The 24441-nt window shown below is 40.0% G+C and overlaps 1 protein-coding gene across 5 annotated transcripts in view; it reads left to right on the top strand.

Moving 5' to 3' along the window:
- The window catches only part of RIN2 (Ras and Rab interactor 2), a 247291-nt gene that overhangs the window by 127498 nt on the left and 95352 nt on the right, over positions 1–24441 (top strand). The window lies entirely within an intron of this gene.

Below are 24441 nucleotides of genomic sequence, written 5' to 3'. Positions count from 1 at the left end.
AAAAATATAATTGAATATATCAATTTAAACATAACACACATGGCTGAGGCTGAAAGGGATGCTGCAGTGTGTATGACATTTGTTCTATGAAACTTGATTTGTAAACTAGTGGTTCCCTCTCCCCCCCCATGTTTGACAGTTTTATGAGAGAGTCTGCTTAAAATCTGGCTCTCCTTCATATGTTCCTGGGCAATGGGCAATTACATATAGCTGTCCCTACATCCCTAATGATGTAGGCTTATCTCTCTGGTGAGTATGGTAGCTCTGTCAAGTTTCACTGCCAGTTTAATGAGAAGAAAAACAAAATGGATATTTAAGGGGAGATTAGGTCTGTTGTTGGTTTGTTGGTTTGGTTTGGTTTGTTTTAAGAATTGTACACAAAAGAATTGTGCAAGGTAGATATTTTTTAAAGTTAAAATGCTCATTTAGTTATTTCTAACCAGGAGTTGAGAATGAGGATTTTGTGGAGAAATCTGGCATTAGTAGTTCTTGACAATGACCTAATAATGTTAGCCCATTAGAAGGAAATTCAGAAAGCTGTAGCTTGTGTTTTTTGTTTTTTTTTTAGTGAGGCAATTGGGGTTAAGTGACTTACCCAGGGTCACACAGCTAGTAAGTGTTCAGTGTCTGAGGCCGGATTTGAACTCAGGTACTCCTGAATCCAGGGCCAGTGCTTTATCTACTGCGCCACCTAGCCACCCCTCCACCTAGCCGCCCCATGTAGCTTGTGTTTTAATAACTGTTCCTTGATTACCTTTGTCATCTTTGCTGATAAAAAAGGATTGATGTTTAGTTATTTATGCCTATCTTACATGTTATAATAATGCTTGGATGCCTCCTTTAGGTAGTAATAATAACTTACATTTCAATAGTCCTTTAAAGTTTGAAGAATTCTTTGCACGCATTATCTTATTACAGCCTGAGAACATCCCTGTCAGGTAGACACTGTGTCATTTCTCCAACTTATAAATGAGAAAACTGAGTCTCAAAGAGGTTAAGTGATTAAGTGACATTATTTGGTCTTAAGAAACCTAGAATGTTGCTGATTTTTCTTTTATTTCATTTCTTTTGAATCTAACCTTCACAGCTCTGGTATTGTATAATTTAAGATTCTAAATGTGGGTTCTAATCTGTTCCCCCAGTTTTGGGGAAAACTGACTAAAATCACTGATAAAAATGAGTTTAGGTTTTTAAGAGTTTATTGAAATGTAGAAAGAGAAAGATTGAGGGGCAGCTAGGTGGCGCAGTAGATAGAGCACCGGCCCTCGAGTCAGGAGTACCTGAGTTCAAATCCGGCCTCAGACACTTAACACTTACTAGCTGTGTGACCCTAGGCAAGTCACTTAACCCCAATTGCCTCACTAAAAAAAAAAAAGAAAGAAATAAAAAAAGAAAGAGAAAGATTGAGAACATAATTCCAACAGCATGGCAATCCTATCTTTCCTCAATTTTCCTGTGACTTCCTCTGCTGCCCCCAACACCACCATAAAGTCAGGAACCAAAAAAAGAGAGCCCTCTCCGCACAGCACCTCCTTCCTCCTTCCTGTCCCCTCCCAGAAAATGGGAGGCTCCTCAAGTTGATTGGCTGGTAGCTTTGGTGGACAGTACCCATGTGCAAACCTTACTTCCTGACAAGGAAAAGCCACATGGCCTTGCCCTCTGAGGCATTCTACTCATGGTGGAGCTTTCCTATATAGTAAGTCTCCAGTAGGTGGCGTCATTCCAATCATTACAGTATGAAATAGGTAAAATGGAGGCATAGCATGGTCAAGACAACAGAATTGATCGAGGATAGTGTAGGAGGGTAGTCTACACTTCTCATAACCCATGTTCCAGTCCTCTGCATTGCTCACTTGGCCAAAGATATCTTATTTGACTATTAACCCAATCAGAACCTTGTAGTAAACCAAGGCCCCTAAATTAACCTTGAGGATTAACCCAAGTATTTGACTAGCCAGTTACGAGTTTGTACTGCACAGAGAGTAAATCTCTTTTTTAAAAAACATAAAACATACTTTATTGCTGACACATTTTCAATGTCACTGTGCATGTGGTTATCTACAAGGATAAAGTTATTTGCTTTCTTCAAGTTAACTATATTAATGTGAACTCACCATTTAGTCCTTAAAGAATTAAATAGCTTTTGTTCTAGAGTAATGGTTCTCAAAGTATGGTCCAGGACCTCTAGGAGTCTCCAAGTCCTTTTCAAGGGGTCAGTGAGGTCAAAGCTATTTTCATCATCATAATAATTTCTAATACAATAAATATTGACAGATTATAAACTATATAAATAAAAGCTCTTGGGGAAGATGCTCAATTTTCATGAATGTAAAAGTATCCTGAGGCCAAAAAAATTGAGAACTACTGTTCTGGGTTTTGAATAGGCCCCAGGATCAAATCCATAAGTGAAAAATAATAATTGTTACCAAATGTTTTGTCATGAAACAAAAACCAATTTTTTTTTTGTGAGGCAATTGGGGTTAAGTGACTTGCCCAGGGTCACACAGCTAGTAAGTGTTAAGTGTCTGAGGCTGGATTTGAACTCAGGTACTCCTGACTCCAGGGCCGGTGCTCTATCCACTGCGCCACCTAGCTGCCCCCCAAAAAACCATTTTTTAAAACAGAAGTATAAAACTAACCTGTAGACCACATGCCCATCTACCAGCAACACTCCCAAGTTGAGTCATATGAAAATCTAATTCGGAACTATTAATAAAATAAATAAAAATACAATAAAACATAAACAATGTTAAATTGTAGTTTTTAAAGTAAATTTGTGGCTTGCAAGTTGATGCCACTATTCTTGAATAGCTGGGCCCTTTGTCAAAAGTGAGTTTTTCAGTATCATGTTTCAATTTTTCTTCCACCTTCCATTCTGTGTGAGTATACTTTGATAAACTAATGATATCACAATGTACAGAATGTTTTCAATTATGTTTTTGGTTCAAGGATGAATTAATTCCATAAGCTTTTTGATTATCTGTGTCATTTATTTATGCAGCCTTTCTCATTAAATCACTGCTTTGGGCAAACCATTAACCAGCCAGGTTTTCTGGTTAATCCAAAGACTATCATTTGAACCATTCCCTATGAGGTATTTTTTCTCCATGCTCCTATCAAGGGCTATAAGGATTGATTTATGATCCAACTTCTCCCCTTTCTCTCTTTCCTGAGGTGGTTGAAAGATTAAAGATACACAAAGGGCCAGGGTTATAGAGACTCTATTACCTTATCTTGGATAACTGAGCATGTACTGCACCTGTTGTTGTCATTTGTCCTTCATTTTCAAAGAGGACTATGACATTGGGGTGATGTCATGACTTGCAGTGAATTGATTTTTAAGTGAGGGAGGGCTGTGCAAGGTCACCAGCCTCACTCTCTCCTCCAGAGCCATCTGGGTCCAGTGACAAGATATAGATCAGGACAACTGGAGATGGCCCCAGATGTTTAAGGTAATTAGGGTTAATTGACTGGCCCAGGGTCACACAGCTAAGTGTCTGAGGTGAGATTTGAACTCAGGTCCTCCCAACTTCAAGGCCAGTGCTCTATCCACTGTGCCACCTAGCTGCCCTGTACTATAGCTATTGTTGTTCAGGTAGAATCATACATTAAAAACTCCAAAACAGGGGGCAGCTAGGTGGTGCAGTGGATGAAGTACTGGCCCTAGAATCAGGAGGACCTGAGTTCAAATTCAACTTCAGACACTTGACTCTTACTAGCTGTGTGACCCTGGGCAAGTCACTTAACCCTCATTGTCCCACAAAAAAAAATAAGAAAAAAGAAAAAAACTTTAAAACAGATGTGCACAGTCTTACACACTTAGCATCAATTTCCTCAAACAAATTATAAACAAGATTATTTCCTTTCCCCAAAGAATGGTGGTGGAAGTGGTAACTATAAAAGTTGTAGAGGAGACACTCCAAACCAAAGAATAGTTAGAGGGCTGGAAAGGTGAATGGGGCCACATTGGGAAAAGATTTGAATGCCAGGGTAAGGAATTTGAGTTTCATCATGTAAGCAATACGGAGACTTACATGTTTTTGTAATATAATTCTTTGAGACTTAATTATAAATTGTATCGATAAAGACCTAGGAATAATCAGCTAAAATGAGTAACACGCAAGGATCACCTCTAACTTTAACTTTCCTTAATCTCCTCCTCCCCATCAAAACACAAATCTTTTCAGTTCTTCCTTAGAAGTGTCTTTGGCATCTTTCCATTTTCATTGCCATCCCTACAGTTCTACCCCATTTTCTTCCCAATCTTGTCCTTGGCTTTCTGGACTTCAAAATCATGTCCCTGTCCTAGGTACCTAACTTCTTCCTCCTCCTCCTCCCTTCCTCCCTCTTTTTCCTTACTTGCTATGGCGAATTGTACATTGTGAGGGAGGTGTATGTTTGATGTGTGGAAGCAAAAGTTGCCAGTTTGGGGTTTTGGTTTTGGTTTTTTTGCAGGGCAATGAGGATTAAGTGATTTTCCCAGAGTCACATGGCTAGTAAGTATCAAATGTCTGAGGCAATTGGAGGTTAAGTGACTTGCCCAGGGTCACACAGCTAGTAAGTGTCAAGTGTCTGAGGCCGGATTTGAACTCAGGTTCTCCTGAATCTAGGGCTGGTGCTTTTTATCCACTATGCCACCTAGCTGCCCCCATAACATTTTTATTTAATAATTTGTTTTTAAGATTGTAAGCTCCTATAGGGCAGGTGCCATTTTCTTTATTTCTTTATATCTCCCAGTGATTTTCACAATAAATATTCATGGAATGCTGTTGTTGTTCATCCTTCATACCTGAAGAGGACCAAAATGACATCACGATGTTGGGGTCAAGGTGCATACTGTATGTCCCACTGTGGCTTGATCAGCCAATATGATCTCAGAAGTCTCCACCACAGGTCAGACACAAATAGTAGATATGAATATTTGGGAGGGAGATGTCTCTAAATTTGTGCATCTCACGTTTCCTTTGTGCTACTGCAATTCTGCTTAGCAGAGTGAATGAATGATGAATGGATGAATAAGAGTAAGAACAAGAAGGAGGTTGTGAGAAGAGGTACAAAAGCCCATCCAGGCCTTTTTTATAGGCTAGAAACCATCTCAGGGAGTAAAGGAAGAGTGGTGACATTTGGTACCTACAAGGAACTCTTAAGTGCATTTAAATCAGCTCAGTGGCAGAATGATTAAATGCTTTTAAATTTGAGCCAAGCTTATTGAATAGCATGAAATGGTATTAATATTATTCATCAGGGAATGGCTTGTGCTCAGAAGCTCCATTACTTGTATAGAAAAGTTTAACGTGTTCTGCATGGATGTCTGTGCATGCTAGAATTCAGTGGTCAAGAGGGGAGATTTGAACCTTCACTCAATACATTAGAAAAGAACTCTAGGGCATGATTTTTGCTGGAAAGTAGAACCCTTGGGATTTGCTATAATAAGGGAAACCCAAGTCTAGTTGGTAGAAAGCAGGGAATCCCTGGAATAATATGCTAAGGCCCAATCTCAATCACAGATAAGTTACAGCACCAGCCACAAACATGTTAAAAGTCAGGTGAATAAAAGGGCATTCTCTGACCTAGTAAATCAGTAGCTAACAGATGCATGGAACAGCCAGGATGAGGAACTTAAATGATGGCTCAACATACTTCTTGTGGTTGGGTATAGCCCAAGAACTGTGTGTTGGATTTTGGCTGCAGATGGAGAAATTTCTAATTGTCTGAACTTGGAGAAATTTATCTTAGAATCAATAGGACCAGAATTTAAAAGCTGTAAAAAAGGCCTTAGAGGGGCAGCTAAGTGGCACAGTGGATAGAGCACCGGCCCTGGAGTCAGGAGTACCTGAGTTCAAATCCAGCCTCAGACACTTAATACTTACTAGCTGTGTGACCCTGGGCAAGTCACTTAACCCCAATTGCCTCACTAAAAAAAAAAAAAAAAAAAGGCCTTAGAGATCATCCTGTTTAACCCCCTTCCTGTTACAGGTAAGAAAATAGCACCAAGCCCACTGAACAGATAAGTTAAAATTTACAAAAATCGATTTCTGACCAGATTTTTTTTTTTAATAATGAGAAATTTGCATTGTCCCATTATGGGCTGGTTCTTTTTTTTCCCCCCTCCCATTCTGTACTTCTGATTTAATCATTGTTGGGAATTCCCAGCCTAGAAACTCCCTCAACTGATTCAGATTGGCAACCTATTTTTAATTTAGAATGTAAGAGAATTTCCCAGAGCACTGATAGTCATCATTGGACTATATTCTGTGGTCACATTATCGGTATGGGTCAGAGATAGGACAGGAACACGGGTCACCTTATCTTCAAGGTCACCTTGTCTCTCACCTTTCTGTCACCAAATCCTTATTCTTTGTTTATTCTTTTTTTTTTTAAGTGCTGAGGCCCTGTTTATTTAGGGGGGAGGGGGGAGGGGGGAGGAGATGTTGGGAAGGTTAAGTCTTTTTTTTTTTTGGCAGGGCAGTGAGGGTTAAGTGACTTGCCTAAGGTCACACAGCCAGTCTGTGTCAAGTCTCTGAGGCTGGATTTGAACTCAGGTCCTCCTGAATCCAGGGCCAGTGAATCCACTGCGCCACCTAGCTGCCCACACCAAATCCTTATTCTTAAAGGATCTGTGCTCTTAGCTTAGAAGCTGCCCACACCAAATCCTTATTCTTAAAGGATCTGTGCTCTTAGCTTAGAAGACTGCTTCCAAAGAGGAGAGCTTTTCAGCTACACCGACAGAAAAGGCTGGGTTTTTTCTATTTGTTTTGATAGCCTGTATATGCTCTCAGCTCTCACTTCCCAGGTCCACCCTGGAGAGCTGAGCAGTCTAGGGGACTGATTGCAATTCATTTGTCTTTCTGTTATCCAGATAATTGACTTTACCTGATCAGAAGAAAAGATGCCTTCACTGCCCCAACCCAGCCCTCTTCTGCCTCCCAACTGTCTGGTCTATGGGGAAATACTCTGAACATCATAGTAACATAAACAACCAGGGTCATTTGAGGATCTGGTTAGGCAGCTGCATTAGCTTCTCAATTTGGAGGCTGTTCTGCTGATTGTTATAGGATGTTTAGATAACCAAGAGCACCACCATTTGGTTAAAAGGTTAATCATGCTCCAGTTAAATTATGGGGCAGCTAGGTGGTGCAGTGGATAGCATGCAGGGCCTCAAGTCAGGAAGACCTGAGTTCAAATTTAGCTTCATACACTTACTAGCTTAGTGACCCTGGGCAAGTCACCTAGCCCTGTTACCTCAGTTTCCTCATATGCAAAATGAGCTGGAGAAGCAAATGGCAAACTACTCCAGTATCTTTGCCAAGACAACCGTAAATGGGGTCATGAAGAGTTGGAAATGACTGAAAAACAGCTCAACAACAACAACTAAATCTTGAAAATATTTCTTAGTCTGATAAAGAATGGGGACCTACCAGCCAATAAATGACAATGTAGATTTATAAAGCAGAGAAATTGGCAGTGTGTGAGGTAATAATATACTTATAGCCCATAGAATTTTTAAATGGCAGATCACTTCAAGATCTTTAAGATATGATCCAAATTACACAAATTGAGGAAAGCATTTGTAGATGAGGAAGCAGTCCTGTATGCATGCCAACTTCAGTCCGTTTGTTTATGTCCACCCTTCGTAGTCCCTAAAATTTGTTTGGAATGTTCCAAGTTTTTCTTTGAACAAGAATTAACTTCATTGTATGTACAGCTAACTCTCAGCCACCCAGGCTAACAGGGAACAGACATAAAGAAGGAACCGAAATTCACAGATAATATGAAAAACTCATCTTTACTAATTGCTTCTCCTTCCTTTCTGACCAAACCTTTACCCAAAGACACCAAGAAGTAAAAGGGATTTGTCTGATTTTTAATTCCTTCTTTTTCCTTTGTAGAAACTCTGAGCAATGCTCCAGAGAGCAAAGTTGCCATAAAGATCAAACAGCTAAAGAATTTAGAATTGGAAGAGATTTTAGACATCACCTAATATAACTTTCCATCATAGGCAGGTACTCTTCTTGGAATCTATTCATCTACCTTCCAAAGTATTTTTCCTTATAAGAAACTCCACTCTATTTTTAGAAAGCTCAAACTGTTCAATTCTTCTGATGCTTAAGCCAAAAGCTGCCTCTATTTAAATTCTGCCCATTTCTCCAAGTTCTACCCCCTGAACTACATAAAATGTGTGATCCCTTTTCCACATGGCATGCCTAGAAATATTTAAAGACAAGAGGCAGCAAGGTGGGGGAATAGTTAAGAGTACTGAAATTGGAATCAGGAAGACCCAAGTTCAAATTCTCCCTCTGGCACTAACTAGCTGTGTGACCCTGGACAAGTCACTTAAACTTTTTCAGCCTTAGTTTCCTCAGTTGTAAAATGGGGGTAAGAATTGTACCTACCTCACAGGGTTATTGACCAAATGAAATAATGTATATGGGGGGAAGATATATGTTCATATTTTAAAATTTTATTTTATTTTTAATTTATGTAATAAAATAAGCATTTCTGTAACAGTATAATAAAAATATTATACATTTATTTATATTTCTATGTAAAAATAGTCATCATAACTCCCATAAGTCTTCTCCTTCCTACTGAATTCTTTCAGCATTTCATTAAATGGAATAATTTCACTCTACCCCTCTTAGTCATCCCCTTTGGGATGATCTCTGGTATGCCAACATTGTCTTTAAATTGAAATATCCAAAGCTGAACATGGTATTCACAGACTGGGACCTTAAGTGTCATTTAGTCAGCACCTTCATTTTTCAGCCGATCAAGCTTCCCCCCAGAGAAATGAAGTAACTTGCCCTAGGTCACACAACTAGCAGTGGAGCCAGGATATGAACAGTCTCCTAATTTCACATACAATGAAGTGAATTCTATTTTTTTTTAATTTTTAGTTAAGCATCTGAGGTCGGATTTGAATTCAGGTACTCACCCTCATTTCTCTTTCCATTTTTTTCCTCTACCTCTAATTTTATCTTCAAAGTCTTTTTTGAGCACCTCTATGGCCTGAGACCAATTCATATTTTTCTTGGAAGCTTTAGATATAGGGGCCCTGATGTTGACTTTCAGATATTTGTGATGAAAAGACCTGAACTGAATGGCAAATTTGACTTTCAAATACAAGACCCTAGAGAACCATAAAAAAAAGAATTGGAGCTGGGGGACATACCTGGGGTCATACAGTAGGCGACTGTCTTGTGTCTGAGGCCAGGTTTTGGCTGGGATCCCCCTGAGTCCAGGGGTGATAATTTGTCCACTGTGTCGCTTAGCTCGATGATAACATCTTTAGGGTTAAATTGAGGGGTGAAGGGAATTCATTGGGGGAGGGGGAAGGGCAGAAGTGAAATCCTACATGAAAGTAACAGGAAAAGGCTTATGGAGTAGGGGAAGAGATGGGAGAGGAGCAGGGCAGTAAATGAATTTTACACTCATCAGAAAAGGCTCAAAGACCTTAAACTCATCGGAGCTGCCTCTAGGAGGGACTAACAGACACACCCAACTGGGTGGAGTAATCTATTTAATCTGGGCAGTAAATGAGCCTAACACTCATTAAAAGACCTCAATCTCATTAGAATTGGCTCAAAGAGGGACTAATGTAAAAACTCAATTGGGTGGAGTAATCTCTATAACCCTGCAAGAAAATAGGAGGGGAAGGGGATAAAGAGAGAGGGGCAAAAGAAGGAAGGGCAGAGTGGGGTGGGGACAGAAGCAAATCCCTTTTGAAGAATGATAGGATGAAAGAAGATGGATAATAGAATAAATATCATGGGGAAGGGAATAGGATGGAAGGGAAACAGTTAACAATAGTAATCATGAAAAAGAGAAAAGGGGGGGGAATTGTACAAAAAAATATAGCAACTCTTGGTGGAGGCTAAGAATTGAGAATCAAGGGAATGTCCATCAATTGAGGAATGATGGAAAAAGCTGTGTTATATGATTGTAGTGGAATGGACTTGTGCTACAGGAAATGATAAACAGGATGATCGCCCGAAAAACCTTGAAAGACTAATGAACATCCATGTATGTTGAAGTGAGCAGAGCTGAGAGGACATTGTGTAGTGACAGCAGTATTGTTCAATGAGTAATTGTGAATGACTTAGCTACTCTCAGCAGTACAATGATCCAGGACAATCCCAAGGAACTAATGAGGAAGCATACTATGCACTGCTATAGAAAGAACTGATAAAAAGAGCAATTATGGATTGTACATATATAACCTGATTGCGATCTTGTGGAGGGGGGAGGAAAGGGAGGGAGGGAGGGAGAAAAATTTGGAACTCTAAATCTTATGAAAATGAATGTTGAAAACTACCCTTACATGTAAATAAATTTTATATTAAAAAAATTTTTTAAAGAAATATAAAGGTATAAATTCTGAATTATTTCATCTATAAGAGCAGATGTTTTGCCTCTTCCAGATATTTCCTCCCCCCCAAGTAAACTTTGATCGTTTTTTTTTAAATAAAAGTATTTTATTATTTTCCAGTTACATATAAGGGTAGTTTTCAACATTTGTTTTCATAGGATTTTTTAAATTATAAAAGTCTTTTATTATTTTCCAGTCATATGTAGAGATATTTTTTAACATTTGTTTTAATAGGATTTCTAGTTTCAAATTTTTCTCCCTCCCCCCTCTCCAAGACAGCAAGTAATCTGATATAGGTTATATATGTACAATAATATTAAACATATTTCTGCATTAGTCATATTATAAGAGAAGGAACAGAGCAAAAAGGAAAAACCTCAAAAAAGAAAAACAACAGCACCAAAACCAAAAGAAATAGTATGGTTCAATCTGCATCCATATTCCACAGTTCTTTTTTTTTTCTGGATTTGGAGAGTTTTTTCTGATTTTTTATCGTATTTTAATAGGATCATATAGCCAGCAGAGACCTTCAAGGTCATCATGTAGTTAAATTCCCTCATTTTATAAATGAATATACTCAGGCTTTGAGATCTCTAGTGGATAGAATGCTGGGCTTGGAGTCAGGAAGACCTGAGTTCAAATCCAGCCTCAGACACTTTACTAGCTGTGTGACCCTGGGCATGTTACTTCACCTTGTTTGCCTTATCTGTAAAATAAGCTGCAGAAGGAAATGACAAAGTGCTCCAGTACCTCTGCCAAGAAAAGGATGTGACTAAAATGACTGAAGAAATTCTGTACTACTAAGTCTGTGCTTATGACACATTTTATAATATAGTCTAAATAGGCTGGCGCAAGCTACCCAAATGTTATGACATCTTATTTCTTTTTTGGAAAAGGTACTGAAAGTTGTCATCTAATCATCCTGGCATTCCTGTACATTCAGAGTTCTGAACACATAGCCAATGCTTGATCAGTTTAGAGCAATGGCAGAAAGTATTAAATTTATCACAATCCCATTCAAGGAAGTAAGCATTCATTAAACACTTTCTGTATGCAGAGCCCTTGTACTAAAGATTAAAGAGATACTAAATTTAGCTGAGGCTTGGTCCCTGCCTGGGGAAATAAAAAAACTGAAGATTTGGTGCCCATCCTTGAGAACATTACAGTCTAAGAAAGGGATATAAACACAGAACTCATTCAGTTCCATGGTTTTTATGAAACCAGGCAGAAGAGAAGGAAGTGTGAGAAGAGTAAGGTCGGAATATCTGCTCCTAGAAAACAGGGAGGTTTTATTTTGGCTTTGTATCTGAAGTGCTCAGCCCTTAGGCTAGAATAGTAAACCCTTAATAAATGATTGTTGATTGATTTAAGGCAATGGCAGAAGACCTGGGTTCTGTTCTTTGTTCTGCCACTATAAAGTTGTGTGACCTTGGACAAATTACTTAACCTTTCCAAGCTTCCAAACTTTCCAAGTTTGTTGTCAGACATGACGATGTCTGACTCTTCACAACCCCATTTGGGGTTTTCTTGGCAGAGATACTGGAGTGATTTGCCATTTCCTTCACCTCATTTTACAGATGAGGAAACTGAGGCAAACAGGGTGAAGTGAACATGCCCAGGGTCACACAGCTAGTAAGCATCTAAGGCCAAATTTTTTTTTTTTGTGAGGCAATTGGGGTTAAGTGACTTGCCCAGGGTCACACAGCTAGTAAGTGTTAAGTGTCTGAGGCCGGATTTGAACTCAGGTACTCCTGACTCCAGGGCTGGTGCTCTATCCACTGCGCCACCTAGCTGCCCCCTAAGGCCAAATTTTAATCCAAGTTCTTGACTCTACACCTGGCACTCTTTCCACCTTGCCACCTAGCTACCCACTTGTAGCAAAGAAAGAGAACTGTTCATAAAGCTATCTTATTTGCTTCAGTAAATATTTTTTAAACCCAATTAAATTAAATTGAGTATTTGTTTTGTGTCTGCTGCCTGCAGAACACTGTGCTGGGATTTTTCAGATAGGATCCCTGTCCTCCTAGACCTTAATGTTTAATAAGGAGATACAATACAGCTGTAACTGTAATACAAAGTAACACATGATCTGTTCATTAGAAAGATGCACAACAAAATGTTTCATAAAGTCAGGAAAGTGTCAATTTCAAGCATCAGAGCCGACTTCACATGGGAGGAGGTAGCATTTGACTTGGGTTTAAAGAGACCAGATAAAATTCATCAAATAAAGACCATTCCAACCAGAGAAATAATAGAACAAAAGCACAGAGGTAGGGAAACGTGGGGCTTCTTTGGCATATAGAAAGTAATCCAGTTTAGCTGGAACTTAGAATGTGTAGATGGAAATAATATGAAATAAGCCTGAAAAGGTGGTGTGTGTACCTGAATTTAGGAGGCTTTGAATGTCAGACAAAGCGTTAGTGAACTTTACACAGTGAGCAATAGGACGCCACTGGGAACAAGTGTTTTTCAATCGGAGCAGTAACATGACCAGCTAGATTTCTGCTTAAGGGAATGGATTGGCGAGGGGAGAGATTAGAAGACCCTTAAATGGAATCCACAAATCAGATGAGGTGGTATATATAAGTGCTTTAAAAAAATCCTAAAGTGCCATATAAATGTCAATTGCGACTACAATTGATAATGATGACATCCATGTAAATTTTATTGAAGGCCTTCCTATGTTGGTGGCAGTGGGGATTTTTGAGTTTAAATCTGAGATCCTCAGATAGAGTGGGATTTGGAATGGTTCCCATTCCTCTTGTAAGCCTACAGACTTCCCTATGCTTGCAAAAATACCCGCTGTGTCAGGGTACAGACAGAAGTGAGAGCCCATCTGCTTTTAATAGTTGTGTGTCTGTTTGCTTGTGTGTTATTGCCTGTCTACGTTATAACAGTTCTGTAATGTCGTGGGTGACAGTAGCCTTGCTAGCACAGACTTTAGCTTTGTTTTCTCCTTAGTCACACCATCACAAAATAAAGCTCAGCTAGATGGAGATAATTCACTGTCACCACCAACAAACCTTTGTTGAGCACACACGCAATGGAAGAAGAGTTTCCCAACAATGAGATTGATCCAGATGTAGAATTCACTGACTTTCAATCGAGGTCTTTGAGTGAAGCCTGGATGACCACTGGCTGGGGATGTTACAGAGGGAAAGTTTACTCAGTTACAAAGTTGATCTCAGTAGCCTCCATGGTTCCTTCCAACTCTGAGATTTTTTGATTCAGTGACACAGTGTACAGGAAGGACTCTGCTAGGTTCTGGATTGAAACGATTCCTTCCTTTAGCAGGCTTTTATGTTGTAGTCATGGAAAAAGGATATATATTTGGGGGAAAATGTCAATAACAAATCTGGTACTAATAGTGTTATAGGAAGTCATAAGAGAAAGTCATTACCTAAAGCTGGACAGGTGTAGGAGACTGAATGGAGGAAATAGGGCTTAAACTAGACATTGAAAAATGGGTGAGATCAAAGAAACTTAGGGAAGAAAAGCAAGGAAGGAAAACTGTTTTAACTCTGCCTATGTTCTCCAGATCCCCAGAGATTTCCTATCTTTATCAGGCAGAGGGATACCATCTATGCCCACTCTCCCCTAGGAGGAAAAACTGAATTAGTGACAGGAGTTATAAATCAATAACAATTTATGGAGTACCCGTTATATGCTCAGCAGTGTGCCAGGCACGATGTGGACTAGAAAAGTTATATAATACAGGATATCTATTCTAAAGGATCTTAGAGTCTAGGTGGGAAAATCTAACTAATACATGAAATAACTAAAAATAATATAAGAACGTACTACATTATGTGAAAAATGCAGCTGATACAGGGGGGCAGCCAGGTGGCACAATGGATAAAGCACTGGCCCTGGATTCAGAAGGACCTGAGTTCAAATCTGGCCTCAGACACTTGACACTTACTAGCTGTGTCACCCTGGGCAAGTCACTTAACCCTCATTGAAACCCTCAAGAAAGAAAAGAAAAATGCAGCTGATAGGTACTAAAGGCTAAGGTGGTACAGTGCAAAGAGCACCAGACCTGGAGTCAGGAAGACTTGAGTTCAAATCTGACCTCAGACACTTACTAGTCATTTAACCTCAGTTTCCTTCACTGTAATATGGGGATAATAATAGCACCTCCCTCACAGGGTTGTTGTGAGGATCATATGAGATAATAATTGTAATGTGTTTAGTGCAGTACCTGGCATATAGTAGGTACTTAATAAATGCACCTAAAGGAGCTCAAAAAGGAAGCTCCAAGCGCTAAAGGAGCTCAAAGAGGAAGACTAGTCATGGCCTGGATAGTTAGGTGAAATTCTTTAAAGGAGACAAGATTTAGGTTGAATAGGATTTAAATAGGTAACGGAGAAAAGACAGTAAGGGAAATAGAACTGAAAGAAGGCAGGCCAAGAGATGGGGATAAAAATGTAGGCAAAATGGGACCTGATTGGTGAGAACCTTGCTGAGCAAAGAATTTTAAATCTAATGTTTGGGGAATATGGAGCCACTGAAAGTTTTGTGGTCTAAGAGGATGACAGTATCGTACAACAAATTAAAATCCCCAAGGCAGTCTTCCTCCTCTCCCTGGTGGAAGCATCACACCATGGTGGGAAGAGCACTGGATTTGGGCCCTAGAGACCTTGGATTGGGCTGAGTCTTAGAGGATGAAATTTCATAAGGATAAATGTCAAGTCTTACTTTCAAAACATCAACTTCATAAAGACCAGGTAGAAGAAGCATGACAAGGTAACATTCATCTGAAATGGATCTGGATGGATGTTTTAAAGGAATAAAATCTTAATATGAGTCAAGAATGGCATGTGGCAGCCCAAAAAGCCGATGTGATCTAAAGCTGCATTAAGAGAGATGTTGTAGGGCAGCTAGGTGGTGCAGTGGGTAGAGCACCAGCCCTGGAGTCAGGAGTACCTGAGTTCAAATTCGGCCTCAGACACTTAACACTTACTAGGTGTGTGACCCTGGGCAAGTCACTTAACCCCAATTGCCTCACTAAAAAAAAAAAGAGAGAGAGAGAGAGAGATGTTGTAGGGGCAGGTAGGGGGCACAGTATATGAAGCACTGGCCCTAGATTCCAGAGGACCTGAGTTCAAATCCAGCTTCACACACTTGACACTTACTAGCTGTGTGACCCTGGGCAAGTCACTTAACCCTCATTGCCCCACAAGAGAGAGAGAGACACAGAGAGAGAGACAGAGAGAAAGAAAGGAAGAGAGATGTATCCATAGGTAGGGAGATGGTAGTCTTTCTCAATTCTGTTCTGGTCAGACCACGGGTGGGCCATTATGTTCATGTCTAGGCATCACATTTTAGGAAGACTATCAGAAGGTCTTGAGATCTAGCCACATGGAATGAAGAACCGCCTGTTGGGCTTCCCTTCCCACCTTCATGAACTTCAGGCATGCAGACCCCATCTTGGGCAGCTGGGCATGTGGCAGGAAGAACTGCTAGCAGAGCTACCCAACCCCCTTTGCCTTCACTTTTCCCTTCCTTGAAGCTGCTAAGCTCCCATTAAGAAGAACAATAAGCTGGGAGTCAGCAGCTCCAGTCTTCCAGTGAGATGGAAGCCTATCAGGCCTTACCGTCTACCCTGTTACTGTGTCCTCCAAGAGCCTCAGAAACTGCCATCCGATCTGCTCATCCTTGGGACCCCTGTGCCTGGTCCCTAGTGTGCAATATGCTGCACCCTTGCACCTTGGGACTTCCAGGCCTTTCTGTCCTCTACAGCTCTTCCATGTGTTGTCTCCTCTAATTAGAGTGTAAACTCCTAACCACCAGAGACTTTTTTGTATTTGTAGCCTCTGGTTTTTTATTACTTTTTGTATTTATATCCTCTGTATGTGCTTGGTGCATTGTAGGTGCTTAATCGATGCTTTCTTTCATTTATTTATTCCTTCAGTTGAAGTAGCAGGGAGTGTTCAACTTTGAAAAAAGACTTAAGGGAAAAGGTCACTGTTTTAAGTATTTGAGGGGCTGCCTTGTCAAAGAGAGATTAGGTGTGTTCTGGCTGGTACCAGACTGTGGAAGTTGTTAGCAGATTTTGGATTGAGGGGGAAAAAATCCTATCTAAGCTTTCCAAAAGGAAAATGAGTCCGTTGTCCTCAGTAAGACTGACATAACATACTGCACACCTACACCACAAGGTCATTGTGGAGATCAAATAAAATATTGTATAGAAGGTACTTTGTTTCTCCAAAACATTCCATAAATGGATGCTATTATTATTGTTATTGCTCTGCCTATGGTGTCCAGCTCAGGGTTATAAATCTGGGCCCCACCCTTTCCTCTTTGAAGTGAACTGACTCACCAGTGGCAACCACAAGAACAACAATAATAAGAGTTGACATATAGGGCTTTAAGGTTTACAAAGTACTTTAAATATGTTACCTAGTACAGAAATATGGGAAGCTTTCCAAGTATAAAGCCCAGCTTTAGCTGTGTGAGCCTATTTTATGAGGTTATTTTATGTTGCATGATGGAGCATGAATGGCTAGAATGTAAGGGTCATTGCTTTATGAGTCAGGAGGCCTGGGTTCTTGACCTAATTCTGTCTGCTTAGAAAGCCCTGCTACCTTGGAAAAGTCACTTCATTCCTCTGAATCACAATTTCCTCATCTGTAAATGGAGGGGGTTAGCCAGATAAGGTTTGAGATTCCAACCAGCTCCAAGATTTTATGGCTTGCTCTCTCTCTTTCTCTCTCTCTCTCTCTCTCTCTCTCTCTCTCTCTCTCTCTCTCTCTCACACACACACACACACACACACACACACACACACACACACACACACACACACTCTTTCCCTCCCTTTCTCTCTGTGTCTCTGTGTCTCTCACACACATGTGCTGGAATGCATTCTCTCTCTCTCTCTCTGTCTGTGTCTGTCTTTCTCTGTCTTTCTATGTCTGTGTCTCTGTGTCTCTGTGTCTCTGTCTCTCTCTGTCTCTCTCTCTCTCAATGACCTGGATAAGAAAGTAAAGCAAAGGTCTGTAGCAAAGCTCGGAAGCCAAGAAATTCTTCATTCTATTCCAGTCTTCAATTCTCCTCCTATAAAATGGAAATACTTTACCAGCCAGGTAAATATACCAGCCACTTAATGCTGATCCAGTGCTTTTGAATTGTTTAAAATCCTTCATAAGCCTTTACTGTCTTTATGATTGTCTGATGCAATATTATTTCAGTATGTCTTTTGATCTTTTTTTCTTTTGCACACCCACATTTTAGTTCCTCTCTTGGATGTTAGTTAACACATTAGACACACTAATTTAGATCCTCAAAAGTATGATGACAGAATTGGTCAGAGATCTTGAATAAATAAGGGAAGTGAAATTACCACCCCACCCCTTTTCAACATGATATCACCACTGGTCTCATACCTATAGGAAAATTCAGATCCTTTGAGTGTGTGACTCTTCTGCCCCCTAATTCAAGGGTAATTAAGGAATGACTATTATTGTCCATATTTCAAAATTTTATATAACTGTTAGCATAAGGAACAAAAAGTCAACAGGACCAGAATTTTATCACTCTTTTAATGGGCGAACAACCTGGGTTTAAGTGTAAAATTGTAGTTTACTGTCTTTTTGCCAAAAGAATCCATAAACTGTCTCCTGCCTCCTGCCTTCTTCACCTACTTGCAGTGACCTGACTCTCCAGTGATTCATTCAGAAACTTGAGTGATGCTTTGTAAAGTAGACTGAGAATCCATGAAGGGTTCTAAAACAGTCTTCTATCTCCGACCACTTCTTCATTCATCTATTCACCAAATATTTGTTAATTAATTACCCTGAGAAAAACACTGTGCTAAGCCACAGTAGAGACACAAAGATGACCAAGAGAGGATCTCCGCTTATGAGGAGTTTACCAACTAGTAAGGGTTGGGAATGACGATAAGACATGTATGTTACTAAGAAAAATGATAATTACATAGATTGGAAATGGTAAATGCATAAAGAGTACAAAATGTAATGAGGTCAGATAAGGAGAAATCATATTTTGAGGAATCAGGGGGATCAGAGAAGAATAAATGGAGGCAATAACATTTGAGCTGGGTCTTACAGATTCAGTTGGGTGTTGATGGGTAGAGAAGAGGGAGGAGAGAATTCTACATGTTAGGCATGGCTGTTGCAGTTGTCTCTACAATAGAGGTGGGGGCCTCCTTATGATCTGTGGCTTGTCCCTAAGGGGCAGGTGATTATTTAATCAGAGGGTGGGAAAATGGATAGAATTTCACCCTCCCTCCAACAGCAATAGTGGCTGGTCTCCAAATATAACTACACTATCCCCTTCAACATTCCCCCACTGTACCTATTCTCACAGCTGGCCCAAGTTACTTCACCCAGCTTATTGGCTCCTCAGGGCACTTATCACCCAATATAATCCAGACAGCTGAACAGTCAAATTTCCACACATCCAACTCTCACACACACATAGAGCCATAGGTAGAGATTTCAGTGAGTCATTTAACAAAGTTTTTCATGGTACCTTGTAAACAAGATGAAGTGGTATGGCTTCAGAATCAGTTCAGTGAATAGCCAGTAGGAAGCTTGGGGTTTGGGCTGGAGAGAGAAGGGACAAGCTAGTTATCTTCAAGTATTTTTTTTGTGTGTGGGGCAATGAGGGTTAAGTGACTTGGCCAGGGTCACACAGCTAAGTGTCAAGTGTCTGAGTCAGATTTTTTTTTAAATTAATAAAGTATTTTTTTTCCGTTACATGTAAAGATAGTTCTCATCTTTTGTTTATACAAGCTTTACAATTTCAGATTTTTCTCCCTCCCTCCCCTCCCTTCCCCCTCCCCTAGACAGCAGGTAATCTGACATAGGTTTTATATATATATATATATATATATATATATACACACACACACACACATATACATATATATATACACATAATAACAATCCTATTTCTGCATTAGTCATGTTATAAGAGAAAAAATCAGAGCACTGATGAAAAACCTCAAAATAGAAAAAAACAACAGCACCAAAAACAAAAGAAATAGTATGGTTCATTCAGCATCTATACTCCGCAGTTCTTTTTTTTTTTTCCTGGATTTGGAGATCCTCTTCCATCATGAGTTCCCTGGAACTCTTCTGTACCATTGCATTGGTGAGAAGAATATAGTCCATCACAGTAGATCAACACTCAATGTTGATGATACTGTGTACAATGTTCTTCTGGTTCTGCTCATCTCACTCATCATCAGCTCATGCAAGACCCTCCAGGTTTCTCTGAACTCCTCCTGCTCATCATTTCTTACAGCACAATAGTATTCCATTGTATTCATATACCACAACTTGTCCAGCCATTCCCCAATTGATGGGCACCCCCTCAACTTCCAATTCCTTGCCACCACAGAAAGAGCAGCTATAAATATTTTTGTACATGTGGGTCCCTTTCCCCCTTCCATGATTTCTTTGGGGAAAAAGACCCAAAAGTGGTATTGCTGGGTCAAAGGGTATGCACAGCTTTATCGCTCTTTGGGCATAATTCCAAATTGCTCGTTTGAGTCGGATTTGAACTCAGGTACTCCTGAATCCAGGGCTGGTGCTTTATCCACTGAGCCACCTAGCTGCCCCCTATCTTCAAGTATTTACGAGGGATCAGTCAAGTAAACAAATGTCTATTAAAGGTTTCTTATAAGCCAGACATTGTATTAAGTCTAGGGATACAAAGAGGCAAAAAAGAAAAAAAATAGTCCCTGCCCTCCAGGGACTTTCTAACAGGAGACACAACCTGCAAACCGCTGTGTATAAACAACCTATCCCTAGCAGTCATCCAGTCCAACGTTTTCCTATTACAGATGAGGAACAGTCTCAGAGATGTTAAGGGACTTTTCCAAGGACACAGAGTAAGGATTCAAACTCAAGTCCAGTCACTCTTAAGATCAAAAGTTCTTTTTGGTGGCCACAGAAGACAGAGAAAGCAGCTAGAGAAAGCAGTAGATAGAGCACCAGTCATGGAGTCTGGAGGACCTGTGTTCAAATCTAGCCTCAGACACTTACTAGCTGTGTGGTCCTGGGCAAGGCACTTAATGCTATTTGCCTCAGTTTCCTCATCTGTAAAAATGAGCTGCAGAAGGAAATGGGAAAACACTCCAGTATCTTTGCCAAGAAAAACCTAAATGGGGTCACAAAGAGTCAGGCATGACTGAAAATGACCAAACAACAACACTAGAGGTTACAGAGAAGTAAATTTGGGCTTGATGTTAACAAACTTCCTAACAATAAGATCTATCCAAAAGTCAAATGGATTGCCTCACTCGGCAGGCCAAGGGGCCTCCCTGCCTGGAGTTCTTTTGGCAATGGCTGGGTAAAGTGGTTGGATAGTTAGTTTGTAGAGAAGATAAATGTAGTAGACTGGACAACCTCAAAGATCTTTTCCAACTCTGAGGGTCTTTTATTCCATGATCCCTTGTTCTGATTAACCTCCAGCAAATGTCTAAATTAACAGATAGTTCCTCTATTGAGCTTCAGAGGCTATTAGCACACAGAAAGGACAATAAACGGTTTCCACATTTGCTTTTCCATTTCTGGGTCTACTAGTCAATAAGCCTTTAATTAATGGCCTATTTATGCCAGGTACTATTAAAGATGTTCTAGGAGGTTGGGTTTTTTTTTTTTAATTCTGTTCTGTGGGTGTAAACATTAATCTTAGGGCTCATTTTTCTTTGTGTAATAATAAACCACTAAATTGGGAACTATAGCCATAGTCTCCAAACATTTCTTCATACTTAGTTGTTAGTTTAGCTGGAACATATACTCTGTGCAGTGTATATAGTAGGCACATAGTAGGCACTTGATAAATGTTTAGTGATTGAATGCAGTGAAGACAGCTTTTCAGCTGCTCCCCTTCCACCTGTGCTCTATAATGTAGTCAGAGTCTGTCCAGGGATATAAAACTAGGGCAATTACCCCAGGCCCTGATGAACAGAAACTTCCCGTTAAACCATTAGTCTTGGCTCCTTGTCAAGCCTTAAACAGGGGACTCTTTGAAAGTCCTTGCACGCAGTTTGTCAAAACAGGAAGAAAAAGCCAAGAAATCAGAAAAGATCCAAGGCTCCAAGAAGAACTGATGCCGATGGGGAAAGGGAAGGAGAATGTCAAGGAAAGTTGATCCCACCCCCCCTCATTCCTCTCTTAGGAAAAAAGAAACAAAGAAACAAAGAAACAAAGAAACAAAGAAAAAAATGAGGCTCAATCATATGATAGTTTAAAAAAATTAATCAGGATTATCTTTATTCTGAGGCTTTAGGGTGGGGAATGCAATGAATGAATTATCATTTATAAAATACTTTCTCTGTTCCAAGACTGTTAAATGCAAGAGATACAGATAGAGCCCATAAGCAAAAATAGTCCCTGCCCTCAAGGAACTTACATTCTAATGGAAACTACATACATAGGGGAGTGGTGGTTATGGAGGGAGTTTTTGGTCCAGAATGTTACAGTGATGGTGATTAACCAGACACAGTGGGACTGAGTGTCAGGCCTGGAGTCAGGAAGACTCATCTTCCTGAATTCAAATTTGGCTTCAGACATTTACTGGCTGTGTGACCCTGGAAAAGTTACTTCACTCTGTTTGCCTCAGTTTCCTCATCTGTAAAGTAAACTGGAAGGAAATGGCAAACCACTTAAGTATTGTTGCCAAGAAAATCCCAGATGAGGTCAATGAAGAGTGAGATACAACTGGAAAAAGGCCAACAACTGAACAAATCAAGATAAAGAAGTAGAAAGTGATTGTAATGAAAATCACTGCTCCATATCTGGGTTTAGTTCAATTAGGGCTTATTGAACACCAGCAAGGAGGGTCTTAGGTGCTCTGTGGAGGAGTTAGGCCTCAAGATTTTATAATTTAGAAAAGAGAATAATTATAATATATAATACAAAGTAAATTTTGCTTTATTTTTGTTGTTGGACTAAACACAATCCTTCCTCTTCTTGGACTTCCTTTCCCATTTTTAAGCCAAACTTGACACTTGGGAAAGGTATAACCCTTTTTAGGAGAAAAGAATGAAGTTAGCATCCCTTAGGCATAGACAAAATGCTAGAAGTCCTTAACCTACTTTGTGGAGTCTGGTGAAGCCTTCTCAGAATGTTTTTAAATGTATAAAATACATAGGATAGGGGCACCTAGGTGGCACAGTGGATAGAACACCTGCCCTGGAGTCAGGAGGACCTGAGTTCAAATCCAGCCTCAGACACTTAACACTAGCTGTGTGACCCTGGGCAAGTCACTTAACCCCAATTGCCTCACCAAAAGAAAAACACCAAATAAAATATATAGGATTGTAAAAGAAACCAATTATATTGAAATAGAGTTATCAATTTAAACAACTCTAACCTTTCTCCCGACCTTCGGTCTCTCATCTTCAGCTGCCTGGTGGACATCTCAAACTCAATGTCTTATAGACATCTTAAACTAAACATTTCCAAAACTGGGCTCATTGTATTTTTGCTAAAACCCTTCTCTCTTCCTAACTTCCCTATTACTCTTTAGGGCTCTAGCCTCTGTACCCTAGGATCATACCCCCAGGTGCAGTCCTCAGTTCCTCATTCTCACACCCCATATCCAATCTGTTGCCAAGTCAGTGATTTTACCTTTGAGACATCTCTCCTGTATACATATCCCTTCTCACTTTTGACACTGTCATCATCACCTTGGTGCAGGCTCTCATCACCTCATACCCAGACACTTACAATAGCCTCCTGCTGATTGGTCTCCCTGCCTCAAATCTCTCCCCACTCCAGTCCCTCCTCTACTCACTTGTCAAATTGGTCATCCTGTATTGAAGATTTATTCATTATTCAGTATTCCACATTAAGTAAACTGAGGTAAATTTGTATTGCCTCCAGTATCAAATATAAAATCTTCTTTTGGGGTTTTGTTTTGTTTTGCTTTTTGATGAGGCAATTGGGGTTAAGTGACTTGCCCAAGGTCACACAACTAGTAAGTGTCAAGTGTTTGATGTCAGATTTGAACTCAGGTACTCCTGAATCCAGGGCTGGTGCTTTATCCACTGCACCACCTAGCTGCCCCTTCTTTTTGGTTTTTAAGGCTCTTCACAACCTGTTCTGTTTTTTTTTCTATCTTTCCAGTTCTCACACCTTATTTCACATACCCTTTGATCCAGTGACACTGGCCTCCTGGCTGTTCCAAGAACAAGACATTCCATCTCTTGGTTCTGGACATTTTCTCTGATATAGTCTCCCCATGTCTGGAATACTCTCCCACCTCATCTCTATTTCCTGGCTTCCCTGGTCTCCTTTAAAGGCCAGTTAAAATCCCATCTTCTACAGAAAACCTTTCTCAACCCCCCTTAATTCTGCTGCCTTTCCTCATTTTAATTCTTTCCTATTTATCCTGCATATAGCTTGTTGTATTTTACTTATTTGTTTTCGCTAATTGTCTCCCTCATTAGACTGTGAGCTCTTTAAGCACAGGGATTATCTTTTACTTCTTTTTGTATCTCCAGAGCCTGGCACATAGTAGGCACTTCAGAAATGTTTGCTGACTGTCACCTATGCCTAGAATATTTCTCTTTCTTCACATATGCCTCATGGCTTGTGTGATTTCCTTAGGACTCAGCTACAATTCTGCCTCTTTCCAGGGAGTCCTTCCCCTTGCTAATGCCTTCCCCCTGAGATTATCTTCAATTTATCCTGTATGTATCTTGCTTGTACATATTTGTTTGCATGTGTTTCCTCCATTAGATTGGAAACTCTCTGAGGGCAAGGACTGTCTTTCGTTTTTCTACGAATCCCAGTAGGCACTTAATAAATGCTTGTTGACTTAAAAAAAAAAAGTTAATGTGCCTGAAGTTGAGTCCCTGCTTTAAGTAAAAGTACTTGCAGTTTTTCAGAAGAGACTCAGATGTCACTGAAGTTTCCCAATAGTGAAAAATTGCAAAATTACAGAGCTTTAAAATCATCAAGATGAATCAGGAATTTGTTACTGACAATGAGTTTTTGTGTGTGTTTTACTATATTATCAGAAATGCCACACTTCTAAAAGGTGGAGATGTGATGTCACAGAAACACTCCTACATTAGCAGAATCCCTGTC

This window comes from Dromiciops gliroides, chromosome 2 (assembly GCF_019393635.1).
Source record: "Dromiciops gliroides isolate mDroGli1 chromosome 2, mDroGli1.pri, whole genome shotgun sequence".
Lineage (NCBI taxonomy): Eukaryota > Metazoa > Chordata > Mammalia > Microbiotheria > Microbiotheriidae > Dromiciops > Dromiciops gliroides.
The sequence above is the reverse complement of the archived record's forward strand: the minus strand, read 5'-3'. Positions and strand labels throughout refer to the sequence as shown.